The sequence below is a fragment of the Canis aureus genome, chromosome 19 (assembly GCF_053574225.1).
Source record: "Canis aureus isolate CA01 chromosome 19, VMU_Caureus_v.1.0, whole genome shotgun sequence".
In the NCBI taxonomy this organism is placed as follows: domain Eukaryota; kingdom Metazoa; phylum Chordata; class Mammalia; order Carnivora; family Canidae; genus Canis; species Canis aureus.
In genome coordinates, this window is record NC_135629.1 from 11892697 (window position 1) to 11912385 (window position 19689).

General features: G+C 36.6%; 1 protein-coding gene and 1 long non-coding RNA gene across 10 annotated transcripts in view; one reads left to right on the forward strand and one right to left on the reverse strand.

The window, feature by feature from the left end:
* The window catches only part of GRM7 (glutamate metabotropic receptor 7), an 836468-nt gene that overhangs the window by 619040 nt on the left and 197739 nt on the right, over positions 1-19689 (reverse strand). The gene's annotated exons all lie outside the window — the stretch shown is intronic.
* LOC144291180 (uncharacterized) lies at positions 12307-16573 on the forward strand. Its single transcript, XR_013358511.1, has 4 exons — positions 12307-12325; positions 13897-13957; positions 14440-14540; positions 16168-16573. It is a non-coding gene; the product is annotated as an uncharacterized LOC144291180 (long non-coding RNA).

The window sequence follows — 19689 nt, forward strand, 5'->3', positions numbered from 1 at the left end:
ATTTAGGAACAGTTAATTAATTTCTTAAAGTAGTTTGGAGGTGAAAACTCCCCTTTATTTTTAGCAAGTCTCTTCCTTATATTTACTAGGTTGGGCATAACTATAAATCAATACTAAAGACCAAGAGATTCTACTATTGCAACCCAAGAACATATTACAGGAGATGGACAAGAAATTAAACAACAGGGATGGGCCCAGACTCCCAGAAAAAAAATGAATAAAATAAAATGGCCAAAGAATTCAATGACAAAATGTAAAGATGGTGACATAAGCTAATTAGTCCATACTCTTTTATATATATAGATACAAAAGAATTCCCTCTTTTCCTCTAACACACACACACACACACACACACACACACACACACCTATTCTCCACTCAGTAATACTTACCTTCTCTGTAACTGTCTGTCTGTGTGACTTTGGACAACCAATTAACCAAATGTAATAGTTGCTTCACTGGAAAATTAAAAATATTTTAACTGCCTTAAGTCTCCAAGCAAAGGACAGTGATTACCAATGTTCTCTGTGTCACTCCTAAATCATAGTTTAAAACTTCAGTAAATTTCTTTGAAGTTTAATATTGATGGTAGGAGAAGGTCCACCTTTCTGGCCAGCCTTACATATTCTAGGGGGCTTTTATCAACACAACAGCCACCTTTATCACAAACGTTACCAGTTCTTCTCCCCCAGTTGTACTAATCATCAGAACCTACAAAGCTTCTTCAGGACCCCAAGTAATTAATGACATAACAGATCCCCACATTCAAGGAATATTATTGCAACTGAAAACAACACAAAGAAGCAACAGGACCTAAGATTTGATTGTTCATAAGGTGTCAGTAAGCTTCAATCATCTAATGTAAATTATCTTTTTTTTTAAAGACTAATTTATTTATTTATTCATGAGAAACACAGAGAGAGAGAGAGAGGCAGAGACACAGGCAGAGGGAGAAGCAGGCTCCATACAAGGAGCCCGATGTGGGACTCGATCCCCGGTCTCCAGGATCACATCCTGGGCTGCAGGCGACGCTAAATCGCTGCGCCACTGGTGCTGCCCCTAATGTAAATTATCTTATGTAAACCTTCAATATGCCATTTTACAGAAAAACAGAGGTGCAAAATAATTATCAATTATCCGAAAGCATGAAACTAGGAAGTAGTGGATTCCAGATTAAACCAAGAAATTATAACTAAAATCTCTGCTGTTAACATTGTAGATAGATCAACAAATGTACCTAAGTTAAGATCAAATAAGTCATTAAATCTGTTAAGAATCTCTCTCCTGAAGGTGTCTAATTAACAGCGGGAAAAAAATTAATTCAGGGACTCCTAACTAGATTCCGGTTTGCTATATCACTGTATCATTGCTTCCTTTGTTTTATGGCTTAAAAGAACTTTTTTTATTTTATTCAATACATTCTTCCACCTTACAAATAAGGAAATTGAAGTTCCAGGTAGCAAAGTGACACCACGTGACTGCTTTGAATTAGGTAACTGCAATACTGATCAAGAAAGAGCTTTCCTACATTGTGCTAAGGCAAAAACTTCACAAGTATAAGACAGCATAAAGTAGCCACTGTATCACTTCAGCCTCTAAAATTATTCTGAATTTTAAACTCAGTCTGCATCATCCTGTCAAAAATATTCATTACTGACTTTAAATAGTTGGCTTTAATTAAGTTATTTATGTAGGTTTTATACCAAATGTGTTTGTCAAAAAGGCAGAACATATCAAAAACAAATTGTGAGATTTTGCTATTCATTACTGCATCTCCCCTCCTGCACATAAATGACTTAATGAGATAATGGGACTCTAGATGAGAGCGCAAATCCAAAAGGGAACAGACCCTGCCAAAAAGGTCATTTTTTGATGCCTGTGGCAAAGGAAAATGTTCAAAATGGACGAGTGTAAACATAAACGCACCAGGAGGTACTGCACAGTGTGCTCTGCAGCCATTTATAAGGTATTTTAGGTGTTGTGTCTGATGAAAATAATAAACATCTTATATCCAAAGGTGGAAATGATGCTGTGTATTTCTGCTCCCTGCTGTAGTATTTCTTTATATGGCTGGGGAAACCTAGAAGATGTTTCAGCCCCAAGAGAGTGCTGTGAATCCTCAACATTTAACAAATGCACGGGCTGTTCCATCGTAGGTCGTTTTGACAGGTCACTGCTGGACCCACACACAAATCCTTCTGATACCCATTAACCTGTAAAATCTCTGTACCCTCTGCAGAGCTGGAGAATTTGCATCAATTAATTTGTACATCACGCACATTCCAAAGGATGTTCTCAAATAGGAAACATACAAGGTCAGTATCTTGGGACAAATAAATAATTACAGGTACGTTTAATATGCTAATCATTTAGAGTCAAATTCTTACTGTTCAGCTCAGTATGTCTTTACTATTCTAATTTTTAAACTCCATGTAATTTTCTTAAGTCGTTGTTTGAAAAAGCTCTGTAATGGGATCTCATGATAGTTTAAGATTCTTTAAGAAGCAAATGCATCTTTTTAAGAACTTCAAAGACTCATTGCTGACCTTGAGTTAGCTACTCACTCAGGTGAAGCAAGAAATCACTTTCTCAGTCTTAGAGGTTTCTTGATATCTCTCTCTCTCTCTCTCTCTCTCTCTCTCTCTCTCTCTCTCTCCCCTTTTAACTTATTACCTATCACTGGTTCCTAGCCTGAGTTCCTTAAAAATAATAACTAGCAGACACAAGAGTTCTCTGCATACAAGGTAATTAAATCTAATTGTTTATATTTGGTTTGGAATACTATTGACTATCTGTGGCCACACTAATCAGAAGTTTTAATTGCCTGTTGATATTATAAGAATAAATAGGTATTATCAATGAATTAGGCAGTTATCAGAGTAGAGTGACAATTGATCAAATCTTCAATTTGGAAAGAAGAAAGTAGAGCATCACTGTTGTGAACATTCTTGCATTTTGAATGAACATCATATTCTGGAAACCATTCCTTATTTCATATATCCACTCTCTGCCCCATTCCTAATGCCACTTCACTCAAGCCAATATTACACTCATACAACCTCTTCACTGGTCTGCATTTCCAGACTGATCTGTTTTCAGTCCACAGTTGCATTTTCCAGAATAATCTTCCTCAGTGGCTGCCCATTGTTCACACATAACCATCTGAACACACACACACACACACACACACACACACCATCGCAAATCCTCATTACAACATCATCATTCTCAAATTCTACTTATCCATAAAAAAAATCCCCAAACTCTACATACCTTGCAATCCATCTCTTTTTATTTCAGTATTATATTTAGCTATGTTTTCCATCATTACTCTGGTCATGCCCACATCTCAGCATCCCTTGAAATGTAGTTATTTTCTAATAACTACTTCTTTATTTGTGTCTTCCTCTTTCCCTAACAACTGAAACAAAGGTCTTCAAAGATGTAGCTTAGGTTCTAAACTCTTGAACAAAGTTTATAAGTGAATACATATTGACAACCTCCTTCCTGAATGTCTATATGATTCAGGGCTTTTATTATTTATTGCCTTCGGTTTTAATTTTCCTATACATAAACCAACCCCTCCTCCTAAAAAAAAATAGTACTTAAGGAACAGACATAATATACACAATACTTCTGATTCTCTCACAGCCCACAGTCAGCATTCTGGTGGGCTATATACTATTAAATGAGGAGAAATATACGTTTGGAGAATTATGATGGAAAAATAAACAAACAGCCATAAAAATAACTGGATATACAAAACACTCCTATGTGGAATCCACTGCTGCTGCAAGAAAGCTGCATATTATCATAACCTTATATACCTTTCTCATTGATTTTCTGACTTGATGTTTTATTTATAATATTCCCTTATCCTATTGTCTCTCTTATAGATTTTATGCTATCCCTGGTACTGCTGAATTCTGTGAGACCCTGGGTAAATACTTTGAGATAAAGTAACTGCACCAAGTGAAATTGGAATTTCTCAAAAGGTACACTTTTTTGCCAAAACCATGAGAGAATTGGGAGGTTAAACTGGAAGTAATGAAAAGTTCACATATGATTTTTGTCATTAACATTTGATTTTAGATGGGGAAAGCTGGCTCCTTCTTTCTGAGAGAGGCCAATAACAAACTGGCAATAGTATAGGATCCTGCTTTTAAAAGAACGGCTGTCCATGGACACTGAAATACATCTCCTCAGGATATCACCTTCACCAAATAATAAGTTCAGAGTTTTGAGAAGTCTGAAAAAAGTTCTTTTGAAAAAATCTTGTTCCATATTCTACAAGCTGCTCTAAAAGTAGTTTCCAATCCTTCAATTTTGGACTCAAAAGGATAGGGTCATGAAAGGGGTTGTCACTGGAACCGTCTGCCTTATAGCATTCTTGCTTAGCACATTGGTCCTCCTATAGAATGAGAAATCAGTAAACTTCTGGGATCCACCAAGGCTTTGGGTGACTTTTAAGGGAAAAATGAACCAAATGATCATTCAACAACCCACATTTAGTTTTTCAATGTGGAAGTTATAATCAAGAATTTTCTGAAGCCATTTAGATGATCACTGACCTCCATCTTCATTGGTATATCATAGCCATTAAAAAACAAATGAACAAAAACACTTATTCTAGCTAAACACCTATTTATAATCAACGTGTTATTTTTGCCATTTTTTGATTCCATGTAAATCTTAAATTAATGACTTTATTTTACAGATGCTTTGAAGACTCTCTCAACTTCATCTTCAAGATATATTTGAGTCAACATCTCTCTTGGCTATCAGTTCTACACATGTCCCAGATTTTGGCAACCATCAAGAAAGGGAGAGCTGATTTTTTCTTCCAATATGAGTCCCCTCTCTGGGGCAACCCAGGTCTATGCCTGAAGAGCGGGGAAAGGATGCTGAACCCTTGGAAACTGAACTGAGTAATGAATGACAATAATAGCTACTTTTCATGGATCAAGAACAGGTTTATTGTTAGAGTCTCCACATTAATCTTCCCAGTATGACTGTTAACTAGGGGTTGTCACTATTATTTTAATAGATAGAAAAAGTGAGGATCAGAGATGTTAAACCTACTCCTGTCTGAACTCAAAACTTATGGTTTATGCCATTGTTTTGTCCACTATGCCCTATTATCTCTCGTGTAAGTATTAGCCAGTGTTGGCCAACTAGTAGAATGTTTTCATATCAATACTAATAAAGTTATCTCACATTTATTTTTTTAACATTTTATTTACTTGAGATAGAGCAAGAGAGCAAACACACAAGCAGGGGGAGGTGCAGAGAGAAAAGGAAAGCAGAGTCCCCACTGAGCAGGGAGCCCAACACAGGCTGGATCCCAGGACGCTGGGGTCATGACCTCAGCCAAAGGCAGCCGCTTAACTGACTGAGCCACCCAGGCACCCCTCATTTCACATTTATATATTATTTAATTCTCACAACCTTTGAAATAGGTGGGCAAGGTATCATTTGTTTGTTAGAGAAATTAATTTTATAAACTCTATGTTATATTGTCCTTGTACCACAGCTACAAAACACTATCTCTGGGGAGCTTTTCAGCTCTGAGATCATTCATTCACTTACTTAATCTCTTTCATATGTATATTCAAGATTTTAGAACAGAAACCTGACTCATAATAGCATTTAAAATTTTGATTATTTGAATCAACACAATCAGAAAATACAGATATTGAAAAGTCTATTTCTTGCTCATCCCTCAGCTGTCCCTCTCAAGTCCATATACCCTTTAAGTTTTCTTTTTCTCAGCTATAAATAAGCTTCTTTTTGTCCATCAATTAGAAAAAGGTCATAATAACTATAAATAATTGTTTAGTTGGGGTAGAGAAAAATGAGTCTACTCCAAACTAGAAGATATACAATCACTAAGCAGAGAATTTGGCACACATCAGATACAACCATCAACTGTACCCAAAAACTTAATGAAATTAAGATAATCATTAACTTGTAGAAAGGGAAGGATGTGTTCTACAACGTTTAAGCTCCCAGGAAGTTTAATGCATCTAGCATACTTAGAATAACTCTCTTAATAAACTAATTTTTTTAATTTTTATTTATTTATGGTAGTCACACAGAGAGAGAGAGAGAGGCAGAGACATAGGCAGAGGGAGAAGCAGGCTCCATGCACCAGGAGCCCGACGTGGGACTCGATCCCGGGTCTCCAGGATCGCGCCCTGGGCCAAAGGCAGGCGCCAAACCGCTGTGCCACCCAGGGAACCCTAAACTAAATATTTTGATAATTAAATAGATCTCTTATTTTTTAAGTTTGTATTTAAACTCTAGGTAGGTAATATACAGTGTTATATTCATTTCAGGTGTACAGTTTGGTTATTTAACACATACAACACCTGGTGCTCATCCCAAGTGTCATCCTTAATCCCCATCACCTGGTTAACCCATCCACCTCCCCTCGATGACCCACTTTACTAGGTATGTCTCCTGAGGCAAGGGACACAGAAACAAAAAAATAAACTATTGGGACTTCACCAGAATAGATTTCTTAATCATAAGAAGAAACAGCATGGCTATCAATCAGATGTTTGAGGGCATTTTAAAAATGGTCCCTAAACTTCAAAGTGAGAGCTTTTTACTTTCTTATATTTACTTTCTTTTTGGCCTCCTGAAATGTCTTCCTTTATTTAGCACTCATTGCCTCATCCAGGAAATGTGTCTGTTTCATGTTCTTATTTACTTTTGGAAAGAAGCACCAGAATGGCAGTTACAGAGACTGAAATCCTCATTAGCCTCAGAAATAGTAGCATGGGCTCTGTCTTCTGACCATAGCCAGCAGCCAGAGAGTCACCTCTAGGTGAAGCAAAATTTCCACTCCTGAGTTCTGGAGCCTGGATCTTTCCTCTTCCCACTCTTTTATCTTTTTCTTACACAAATGCAACAAGAAAGGACAAAAATGAGACTACTTCTTTATGTCCTTCATTCACTGACACTTGTGAAGGCCTAGTGGCCAGGTTCCTTGGCCACTTCTCCTTTTAAAAAATGAACAAATTGCTGAACAAGAGAATAATACCTAGTTGCCAACCCCTAGGCCTTCATATCAACAGATATCTGCATAGAAGTCACCAAGGTATTAGGCAACTATCACGAAGTATGTGAAATATTTCTTTGGAAATATTTTCTTTCCTTCATATCCCTCACTTCTGCTTTCTAAAAACCCCATGCTCTCATGTATTCCTCTACTTTAACCAAACTTCTGAATGCTCAAAGGTAACCTAATTTGACTGAGCTATAGTCAAAAAGAGAATACATGTATACAAGAGAATATAAGAGAACTTGTGTCGCTAAAGGGCTTTTTAAATTTTAAGACATGTATTTAGAAACACATTAGATTTACATACACACACACAGTCCCTCACACCCATATTTTTTATTTATCCTGATAAAGTGTCACTTGAAGGATCATTCTAGGCAAATTCAAAATCCAAGTAGCTGAAAAATATAAATGTAGTAAATAAGATGCTTAGGGGAAAGATTTCCCCAACATTGAAAACAGTAAAGAAGTAGTCTTACCAACTACTTATCAGGAGTGTTGAAGGTATTGGGAGAGGATTGGCGGAGATAATCTTGTAGGGTTTCTTACATTCCTAGGATTCTGGAATTGTGTATTAATTTGGATTTTTCTAACAACTAAGGCAAATGAGAACGAGGATTTTCATTCCTATTTAGCATTTTAAGAAAGAGTTCAATAGTAATATTGAAAGGTTCAAAGTCTATAGTGGTCAAGCTAATATTCAGTTCTAATCCCTTATGTTTCTCCAAAAATATCACGTATCCCCTTACTGCTTTGCCCAGCAAAAACTAACATATTCACTGTTCGACCGAATGTTAGAAAGAAAACACATTGCTTTTAAGGATAACCTCTTCTATGTTTGTCCTCCCAAGGGACACATGTATTTTTAAAAAGGAACACAGCAGTGTAAACTATACATACTGATAGATAAAATGTGGAAAGCAGTAAGGAAGCACCATCTGTGACAAAAAAGAAATCACCCAAAATTCAAACTGATCATCTCTTTTCCTTAAGAGTTCAAATTTAATAAAATAAAAAAAAATATGTTTAGCCACCTCAACTATATATACCATAAACACACACACAATATATGCTACATACATATATACTTGTTTGTACTTATTTATGTAAGGCTGCATATTTAAAACATATATAAAAGTATATAATACATATTTTTATTATAGATCTATGTGTAGATTTATTTATATATATATACTTAATACTTTGAGATTCATGAAATGATCTTATTTTAAATATATATTTGTGCCTTAACATTAGCCTCTTTATCTTCACCAGAGCAATGTGTCGTAATACATTTTTCTGAAGTAAATTTTCTTTTTTTCATGTTTTGAAATACAATTTTTATTCAATTTGAGTATAATACTATTCCTAAAAAATTGTATCCCAAACTAAAACATGGAATTCCATGATATTAGAATATATCATTTTTTGTATCCACCCCAGAAGCACATAACCATGATTTCTATAAGATAACTACTTACTACTTTGTAAAGTGAATTTAAAGACATTCTTTGAATGACACCAAATACTTCTAATTCTGAAGCAATATTTTCATGTGTACATGTCAAATCTATCTTAATTTTTCTAATTTTTTTTTGTTCTTGTTATACAACCTCCTCAAGCATCCAAAATAAGCATTGATTTGGGTAATTTCAGGCTATGGTGTATTCTTTAAGCAGTGCTTTGTTCCTTCAAATAAATAAAGAGAGCTTTACATTATGGGGATTTGTAAGAAATCTAAAATAGGATACTTATCTTTTTTGGCTGACTTACTATTAGTACTGTTATTATTTTAAAACTTCTGACATGTGGACACTATGATGTTTATAAAACAGCAAAAAAAATTTCCATGGTCCCTTGTGTGTGCTAGACCACATCCGAAACAGTGGAAGTTAATATCTTGACATGTCCCTTCTAAAATAAAACACTCCTGCCATAGCCCTTGTTCACATTTCCAACCGAACTTAAAACTGAGCCTTTGCATGTCCACAGAAGTAGAGAGCATGGAAGAGGTATGGAAGGCATATCCATCACCTGAAGCATTTTCCACAAACATCACTTCTGAGTCTCACTGCACACTGAATGACAAGACAGAGTCATCTAACAGAGCCAGATCAGCAGCAATCATTTCTGCACCACATGAACCAGAATGCCAGCTACATGTCCAAGCAGCTAATGTCAAGTTGGAGAAGCTCTGAGCTAAGCTGGACCTGAATGGTAATGTAATGGGACACTGTGAAACACAACTGCAGAACACATGAAGATAACCAGGATCTGTGAACACCCATGAACACACACCCCTGCCAATTTTTAGACATACTAGATTCAATGGATCTCTCTTCAAATAAGTAATTTTTGCAGGTTTTCCACCCAGGAGGCAACTTTATCCTGACCAACTCAAAGTTAAGTCATTACAGCTCAAAGTTTGTCAGAACAGTTTTTATTGTAGGCTTTATTTTATTTAATTATGCATAACACACATTGTTTTTATGCCTGATTCATAAATTTGCATCAGTAAAATATGCTGACATTTCTATTGGATTTGAATAGCCTTTAATGACTTTAAACAACTGAATAAGAGCCATATTTCAGTGGACTGGGTAAGTTCCACATCTAGATGAGAAGGTAGATATTTTGTCCAGCTATCTGTCTTCTTAGTAAGAGGCTTAAAGGGGCCTTGGAAGTCATTCCAGGATTTTTAACTTAATAGTTTCCACCTATTATGCCAACCATTCAACTCTTACTTGGGTACTCAGAAAAAAATACTAGATGAACTGAACAAATCTGTGTTCAATCTTTAAGACGCTTTGAATAATTAGCTTGAAAGTTTACTCTATTTTCCAACACTTTCTTCTAAGTTTGCCACACTGAAATTCTAAAGCATCAAAATATATCAAAACCATAATTAAGCACAGAACCTTGCAACCACTGTTGTTTACAATTAGGTAGAGAATACTGCTATTACTTCAGATTCTTAATTTTGTAACAGGTCTAAATATAACTAATCATCCCATTATAATTCAGGTATATTGTTAGTTGAAAAATAGCAAACATTTGATTCTTTAAGTAGAAAAAAATGCGTTAAACTTCCAAGGGGAGATTGGATAACATGATACATAATTCAGACATCCAAATTTTACAAAATAATAAATTATGTATCAGCAGTCAATACAACTTTGAGTCTATGCTGTTCAAAATTAAATTGATTGGTGCAAGTTAGGCCTAGCAGATCCTGAAAATATCTGATGTAAAACAGATTTTACAGACAATCAAGATCTTTAGTTGTATCCCCACAAAAATGCAACTCTATGAACTTCTAAAGCAACTCAGCCCTTGAGCAAGCTGTTCAATCAGATACAGAGTACTACCTGAGGATATGAAATGCTCATGACACTTTTGTCTTTCGAAGTAAAAACTGAACAATTTTAATTTCTGGGTTTGTTAAAAAAAAATACGTAGTCATTTAAGAGATTCCATTAGTGGATCCCCAGCATATGACAGGTTAAAGGAATTAGTCTCAGGAAAAATTTAAGAATTCACTTTTCTTTTGGAGCTAATTTTAAAAACGCTGCCCTACATAGTTCTTTAATCTCTATAGGACCTCAACTAGTTTTACTTCTTGAACAACAACAAAAAAATTCAGAATAGCAATTAATTTTTCCTTATAACTGAAATAGACTTTTTAAAGAGAAATAAGATTCCAAACATTAATACCCAACTGCCTATTCATAACTTCACTTGGATAGCTGATGGACACATTGAAAAGAATATATCCAAATGAAAGTGATCCCCATTCCAAAGGTCCTCTCAGGATTTCTCTCAGCATATGATAACTTGATTTCACCTGTTTCTTAGTCCAAAAACCTCACAATTATCCATTTCTCACACATACCTCACATATAATCATCAGTCAATCCAGTTAGCTCTAGCTTCAACACATGTCAGGAATAGGACCACTTATTACTTCCGGAGCTATTAATACCCAAGATGGGTAGTTCTCAAATGTTGATGAGCATCAGTATTTGCTGAGAAGCTTGTTACAACACAGGTTTCTGGAATCCACCTACTTCTAAGGTCTCTAATTTAGAAAGTCTGGGATGGGACCTAGGTAATGTTCATGTTGCTCCAGGAAACACCCTTGAGAGAATCTAGTGTCTCTGTAATGACCTGAAAGGACTTATAACATTGATATTCCCTTTAACCTCTAGAAAATCACTAACTCTTCTCCAGTTGTACTGGGGATGCACCAAGAACATCCAAATGCATTCCTTACCTCAATGCTGTTTAGGTTGCTGTGGGTGATGCCTGCATGCACTACTCACCCTCCACATTGTGGCATGATATATTCCTTCAACATGTTCAAATGCACCTTAACTGAGCTGCTTTTTATTTCCTCTTAGCACTCACAGAGAATATAGTTAAAGTTTAGTAAATGTATTTACTTATTTTGTATCTATCTCCCACTGTGAAAATATAAGTAATCACAAGAGCCTATTTTGTTCATCACTGGATTCTCAGCTTCTGGAATAGTACCTTACACACAGTGACTGCTTACACAATACTGGATCAATAAGTGAAAAAAAAAAATGAATATAAGCCTAGAAAAGGAGTGATAGATTAACACAAGATTATATACCAAGCTTTTGTATCAGGTGCTATATAGCATCATTTATAGCCTTATAAAGAGTCTGTACTATAGCTGTTTTTTATATACAGGAAGATGACAAGAGGAGTTTTTTATACACAGTAGTAAGGTGACAAGAAGGGGTTCAGAGAAGATACATAACTAGATATTAAATGTATGAGTGAATGTCTAGGAATCTAACTCAAGTTTTTGTGACTCTAGCTGCCTACGCTTTTGTAATTGAACTAGCTTAATTAATTTGCTAAATATTTTGAGTGAAATTACATGCTAGTCTTTTATCTAGGTATAGGGTTTGTCAGGATAGTTTAAGATGAAGGAAGACAGGAAGGAAGGAAGGAAGGAAGGAAGGAAGGAAGGAAGGAAGGAAGGAAGGAAGGAAGGGGCGGGCAGTGGCTGCAAAGAAGTCTCCATTTTATAGTCTGGAAAAGGGGAAACATAATATAATCACCATATATTTTAATGTCTAGTTATAAGAGGAGATGAAGCTAAAATGGAATTTAGAGTCTTAGGAAAGTCCAGTTTATAACAAAGAGCATTCTGTTATATTCAAGAATTTAGACTGGACTTGTTATATTTCAGTTGCCTAGGAAACAGCTGAGAAAAGAGGCCAAGTAAGTAGTACTGCCCATCAGTGTGAAGCTCAGGATGAAAATCTAAGTGAGGTCCACATTTTGGACTGTTGAAGGATAGCTGGTCAGTAACTTCATGACTATGAATGCTATTACCCAGGCAAAGCATACACAGTGAGGAGGCAGGAGACCAAACATGACCAAGGGAGACTCTGATATTTCAGGGTCCATGGGAATAGTGTTCCGTGAAGAAGGGAACACTTTTAACAGTGTCAAAAATACTGGGTGACTTGATATGATTAGACTTCAAAAAAATGTCTTTTGACCTCAAAGCACCAAATCATTGGTGATCCCACTTTTTGGAGTTTTGTGGAGAAGAAGGCAGTCTGGAGAAGTTTGCAGAGTGAATGGGAGGGGAAGAACAGAGACACCACAAAACAGGTGATAGAGGGAGAGCTGAGGGATGTGCTGGACAGGTCTTCTGAAACTTCACTGGAATAAGCAGAAAGAATTAAAATGGCTCTTCTAAGGAAACCCATGCCTCTTTGTTTCACACAAATGCCACTCATTCAATGAATCCTAGTATCAGACTTTCCAACTGTAAGAACAAATGAATAAACACCTTTGAACACTTGTTCCCTATCAGGAATTATGTGAAGCTTCTCGCTTGTTCATGACTACCTGGGATTTTCACAACCCCCCACCGACATGGACACTTTTATCAAAACCATTACTTAACTTAATTGTGGTGACTCTTGAAAAAATTGCTTTCCAGAGCATCTATTTAACATGTATCTCCAAACTCCTGCTCCATCAACTCCACAATCACAGGCTGGTTTTATCCTAATCCACATCTCTACACCAGTTACATTCTTCTCCTGTCCCCTCACGGCCTTTTCCTTGGTACTCACACTCAATCACTGACTAAATGCCCACCAGGTGAATGTTTAATCACCTGACTCTGATGGGAAAATTCTCCCCTGTCACTCTGTATTAATTTTTTAAAGAAAAAAATGTGAACTGTTTCAGACTCCCATTTAGACAAGTTCCCATTTTTGCTTCTAACAGTCATCGCTGCCTGCTTAAAAGGTTAAAATCGGATATTTCAATTTTAATGTTATGTTGGATTTATACAATGCTGTTCTTTCAGAGGGCATAGTGACCTTTATCATCTGTCCTCAACCATATCTGTGGAAGGCATTATTCTCATTTAAAGGCTGACAAAGCCACTGAGCAGGTGTAAGGACTGTTTGACTGTGTTCCCTCACACGCTGACTTAGCAGTGAACTAACCATGTAAAGGTCTTTATAGAATGTATGCTTTTCAGGAAAAAAAGGCATTCAAGCTATGATCTGGATCATTACTGTAACATAAACCACAAAGTTAAATTCATATGTAAAGCCTAAGTCACTTTATTACTACTCCCATACATCATATAACAAAATTAAAACAATGCAGTGTTCATGTTTACTTAAATTCTGATTAACAATACTTTGGCTTAAGTCTTTAAAGCAAAGTTTCTCAAACATAATAATATATCTCTACTACCTTTTTCACTTCAAAGATGACAGTTACCTCATTCTGATGACATCTATTAATCTTAATTACCACAGCCAAGTAATGGGGAAAAAATACATCAGGATTCCAAGAGGACCAAGAAAATGCCAACAGGAGGTAAGCGCCTATCTTCCTCCCACTAATTGATTTCCCCAAAATAACTTACTAATTCATTACTGAGAATACAGTCATAACTTAATGATTAAACAGTGGCACTAATAATGCTATAGCCTCTACCACCTCATGACTAAATCCCACTTATCATTCAAGGGCAATTTCATGTAATACCTTTCTAAACCCCACTAGATTCCGAGCTCTCTGAGAAATCGTAGCAGAGCTATAAGTGAGTATAAAATTGAGGGAGTGATTATATTAGTTCTAGCATTATGGTAAGTACTTCAAGAGTATCATCTCAATTAATCATACAATCCAAACAACCCTATGTAGCAGGTGTTATACCATCAGCATCCTCTACCACAGTGCTTCTCCAACTGTAAGATGCAAAAATAAAGTACTCTGAGGAGCTTGTTAAAAAGCAGATTCCGAGTCTACACTCCTTGCGCAAGACCTGTGATTCTGCATTTTTGCCTCGCTCCCAGGTGACACCTACTGGGATCTCACAGAAGAAGCCAAGACTCAGAGAGTTGGTGGAACCAGCACATCACTACACACCTGGCACTGATACCAGAATTCTTCACTTGTTGTGATTCCAAAGCCTGTGCTCTTCATCTGGGTTCAGCAAGTGACAGGCTGCAGGCAGCACTGGGACACAGCCAGGCTAAGTGGTTTTACTGCCACTTGTGGCTGAATTCCTTCAAACTACTGATGGCAGGGGATCCCTGGGTGGCTTAGAGGTTTAGTGTCTGCCTTTGGCTCAGGGCGTGAACCTGGAGTCCTGGGATCCAGTCCCACATCGGGCTCCTGCATGGAGCCTGCTCCTCCCTCTGCCTGTGTCTCTGCCTCTCTCTCTCTCTCTCTGTGTCTCTCATGAATAAATAAATAAAATCTTAAAAAAAAAAAAAAAAACTACCGATGGCAAAGTTGAGCTGGTTGTGACCAAGACAATCAGCTCTGCAAGCCTCAAGTATTTGCTTTCTGACCTTTTTTAAGAGAAAGTATGAAGTATGCTGAGCTCTGCTTTTACTCATTTTACTATGTTGTCATATACATGAAAAAAAATTATCAGAACTGGGTGCATAGAGAGAACTGTGAAATAAATGCTTAGAATCCACTTAGTTTGCAGTAATAGCGCTAATCTATCATTACATTTATTATTATTATTATTATTATTATTATTATCATTACATTTATAACTCTTATAATACATTATTTTCTACTTTGGGATGTATGTACATAATACCTGTATGATCTCGCCTTTGAACAGTGGTCTTTATACTAGTACACTTGCCTGAGGAATATTCCAGATGACCCACTGGGGTGCAAGAAGAAAACAGTAGAACTTCTATTCATATTTATTTTGTCTTACTGCTTTTGTGTATGTTTTAGAATTCTTCCTAATGCATATTATAATGACATTCCCAGTAGATACTGAAAGACTCAGTGACCTATTTGCACTCTCTTCATGTCCAAGAGAGTGCCCCGTACACAGCAGGCACACAGTAGGTCTTTACAAAGTACTCATTTATTTAGTTTTTTTTTTGTTTTTGTTTTTTGTTTTTACTTTAAAATCTTGGATGTGATTACTTTTATATAGTTTCAAAATCTGGGACAGAGGGCAATAGCCAGAAAATAAAAACTCATTTTTGAAGCATGGGAAAAAATCTTCAATCTTCCAGGCATGTGGCACAAAAGACTGCTCACACAGGCTGGCATTTGGACCCAAAGATTCTATGAAAGACTCTACAGTATTCTATGAAAGATATGTGGAAATTCAAGTCTTAAGAAGAAGGAAGTTTGGTAGAGGGGCAAGAGATTAAGAGGACACCATCCCTGTGGACTTGAGAGAGGGGAGAGGCAGGTCTCGGAGACACAGAAATTACAGAGAAGGGCCCTTTAAGGTGAACCTGACAAAACAGCATCTCAGGCTGAAATCCCTGAAGGCAGAGGCTCACTAATGCTGCCTCCTTGCTGCTCCAAATCTTCCTATTTGCCTCTGGTGGGAAGAGTCTGGACAATGGGGCACCAGGGACTTCCCTTGAACAGTTGAGTGCCCAAGTGCCCGAGTCATCATTCTAAAGGATCCATTCTCACTGCAAACTGCAGAGGATTGATCGGAGTCCAACCAGATTCTAAATTCTTCACAAATTCTTTTGTTTGCATAAATCCCTCACATAGACCTTTTTCTTCTCATCTGCCCCTCTCCCCTAGGATGGAATCACAGAAAGAGACCAGCTCAAGGAGGCTCTGCTGGAAAAGGAGGCTCTGCTGGAAAAGGAGGCTCTGCTTCAAGACTCCTCCTCTGACCAAAATGTTCATTCGAGCGAGATGCAATGAAAAAACTGTTAAGCAACTCTTGGTTTTTATTCTCACAGTAACATGCTTAGCTGGCTGTGACTGAACATCTACCATGTGCTAAACACACTGCAAGATGCTAGCTACTATGTTCCTGCTTTTAAATTTGGCAGCAGTCTTACTAGGCAGGTACCGAACCCACTGAAAGAATAATAGAAATGAATAGAATCTAGGATGGCCCTTATTCCACATTGGAGGTTCTCAAACTACATACAACAAAATACCAGTTTGTCTTGTTCTTACTTTAAAATTCCCAATCTGTTGTTGATTGTTACTTATAGAATCCACTAAAAATAAAGTCCTAGAAATATGAAATTAAAAAGTATAAGATGCAAGCTTGATTTATTATTATTAGATTCAATACATATAAAATTACTGTCAAAGAGTTTTGAAATAGTGATTCTTCAATTTTGTATATTGCCATATCACAGTAACAACTACAACTGGCAGAAATCCTCTGACCACACCTGTGCCCTCTACTTCACACAGATATGAGAACAGTGTTTTACACACAACACCACAAAGAATGTTTCCACCCTTAGCTCCTATGGGTAACCTCTCTGTATCCTGTGATTTAGGCAAAATAGATTTGATTGTGGGCTGATGTTCATAGGATTTATTGGATCTGAAGGTGAGCTCTCCCACTCACCAATAGAGTGACCTTAGTCGAGTGCTTGAACTGTTCAGTCTCACCTTCCTTCGGCTACAAAATTGGAACAATGATAGAACCAACTCCATAGTGCTACTTTGGGGACTGAGTCAATGCATGCAAAGTGCTTAGGATATATTTTAAGTTCAGTGGAAACACTCAGACATGTGTTGTTGCTACTCTTAATAATAAACATAACCTTTGTCTCCATCCTTCCTTTCTTGCCACTTGTACAGCCTGCGTGGGTGCTGTTTAACATGTCAACACTATCTGGTGATCTCTTTCAGTCCCCACACTTTGTGTCCTTAAGCCTATCTGTGAGGTTTTTTTCTAAAAATCTCACAATGAGAAAATATCTATGGAATGTTTCATCTCAATGACATTTCCTTTCCATCTCCCTCAGGGCACTTTGGTGTCTAAGGAAGCACATACACATTATTTATTGCTCCAGTCCTTTGTCGAAAAGGGCAAGGAAACCATGATGTCTTCACCTTCCTCAGAAGAACCTAATATACCCTGAACTTAGAGCTCAATACATACTTACTGAACTCAAGTCCCAATAACCAGTCAAATCTGGAAGTTGTAACATAAACTATCTACAATGACTATCATGTAAGCTTGACAAAACTCATCCATAGCAACAATTATTTTTACATTAGATGAACACAGCCTGTTTCTTGGTCTCCGATGAACTATTAGCTTATGCAACAGTCACCAGGGACTCAAAGAGGTCTCGAAAATTGACCTGACAGTCAGCTATTAGTGGAAGATTACAATTGTTTTTACCTTCAAATAAAAAAGAAGATGGTCTACTTGTCAGTAATACTAAGATACAAGCGTTGTCTGGAAACAAGGGGATTAATCAGACTTTTTTTATGAATTCCTTTCAACTCCAAAAATTTCATGGAGTACCTGAACCATTATTTTCAAACTGCATTGCCATTAGCTAATCAGCATCCATTTTGACAAGGCATGAAGTGTGGCGCAAAGAGGTATTATTTTGTGTTTGAGACAAAGTATTCTGAGTGCTTTTTCCATATCTTAAACCTATTTAACTATTTTATCACCATATCAGTCTGAAAGGGTTTACTACATTGGTCATGTCTTTTGTAAGTTTGAAATTAGAATAAAAACTAGTAGCACTTGACCATTTCTTATATGGAAATAAACATATAATATAAAAAAAAATCTGTAGTCCTTGGTATCATATAAAAATATACCTCTCCTTTAAGTTAACTACCATAAAGATTACTTAACAGAGGGACCACCAATCTCCACTTTTGAACCCTCAAATCCTTCTTATAGGTCCTGCACAAAAGCAATATGACAGCATTTACATTGAGGAGTGTTCAATATCACCAACTAAATTTAGTCAGACTTTAGTCAAGATAGTATGATTCAGGAAAATAGCAATCCTTCATACAAAGAAACATATTTTAAAATCCTAAAAGCATCAATATTCTTTCACAGAATTTCTAGACACACAGGGGAAATTTTACAACTTCAGTTAACTTGAGGTAACAACTTTAGATATGTTATAATTCGGCAGATAAATAAATATAGAGACAATACCTTAAAAATATTTCAGGATTCATGAGCTCACAGAAACCCATCTATGACAGATGTCCTTTCCAACTCTGTTGTGAGAGTTTGAAACAGCAATTGCCTGGGGGGAAGGGATTATACACCTATGCCACAGTCTCCTACAAGGGATGTTACAGGTTATTCCTACACAGAAATCTCTCCTCAATAGAAACTGTCACCTGGAGTTATCCAGGACTACTAGGGGGACAAATACTGAGACATAATGTGAATTCATCCATGAAAGGGGAAGACAGACTTCTTCCTTTCTTTGCAGTTGTCATGGTAACAGTGGGACCAAATTTAACATTTTACTCAAGCATTCTTTTTGGTTAGACAGTTATCTGAGATTAAGAAATATTTAGTAAATATTAAATGTTATGACAAATCAGTGGTAATGTTATTGTGGTTTTAACATGACCAAATGGAGTTCATCCCCACATGATTTTGACACTAACTTGACAAATCAGCTGATCGTAGAGGAATTTTCTTTAGTCACTAATTGGTACAAAAAATGATAAAATAATTGTCAAGAAAGTAAATACCGGGTGACTTTGAATTTGTAAGTATTTTATAAACTTATTGCAAAGCACCTAGCCTCACTAAAAGGGCCTTTCTATTTTTGTTCTGCGGTTCGTTTTATGACACGTCTTTCCTCAGTGTGGGGAACAGTAGTTTTTCATTTATTTCTTAGACATCGATCAGTCTAATGCAAAGACAATAAGTCACTAGAGTATGCCAATAACTGAGGAGAAAACAAAGAAGCTGAGTAAAAAATGTCTAGAAAGTAGAGGAAATTATGTCCTCGTCTCTGGAATGTTTAAAGTATGCTCTTCCTTAATTACAGGGACAGAACCTGAAAGTTTCATGCAGATGAAACTAGTTGGGTATCTTAGTCTTAAATGGTTCTTTGAAAGAGGTGAAAAATTATTCTAACAGCGACTTTAAAAAATGCCACCTATTTCATTTCTATCAACTCTTTCTAGACTCTTTTTATGACTGAGATAGTCTAAAGTGGAAAGCACCATAAAAACGAATATCCATGCACAAACTGGTGTAGGCAGAGTCAAACAGAACAAAGCCAACCATCCCTTGCTAAGCTTCACTCAAGTGGGGCCTGTGAGTTTTGTGCCCCTCACAATGGGAG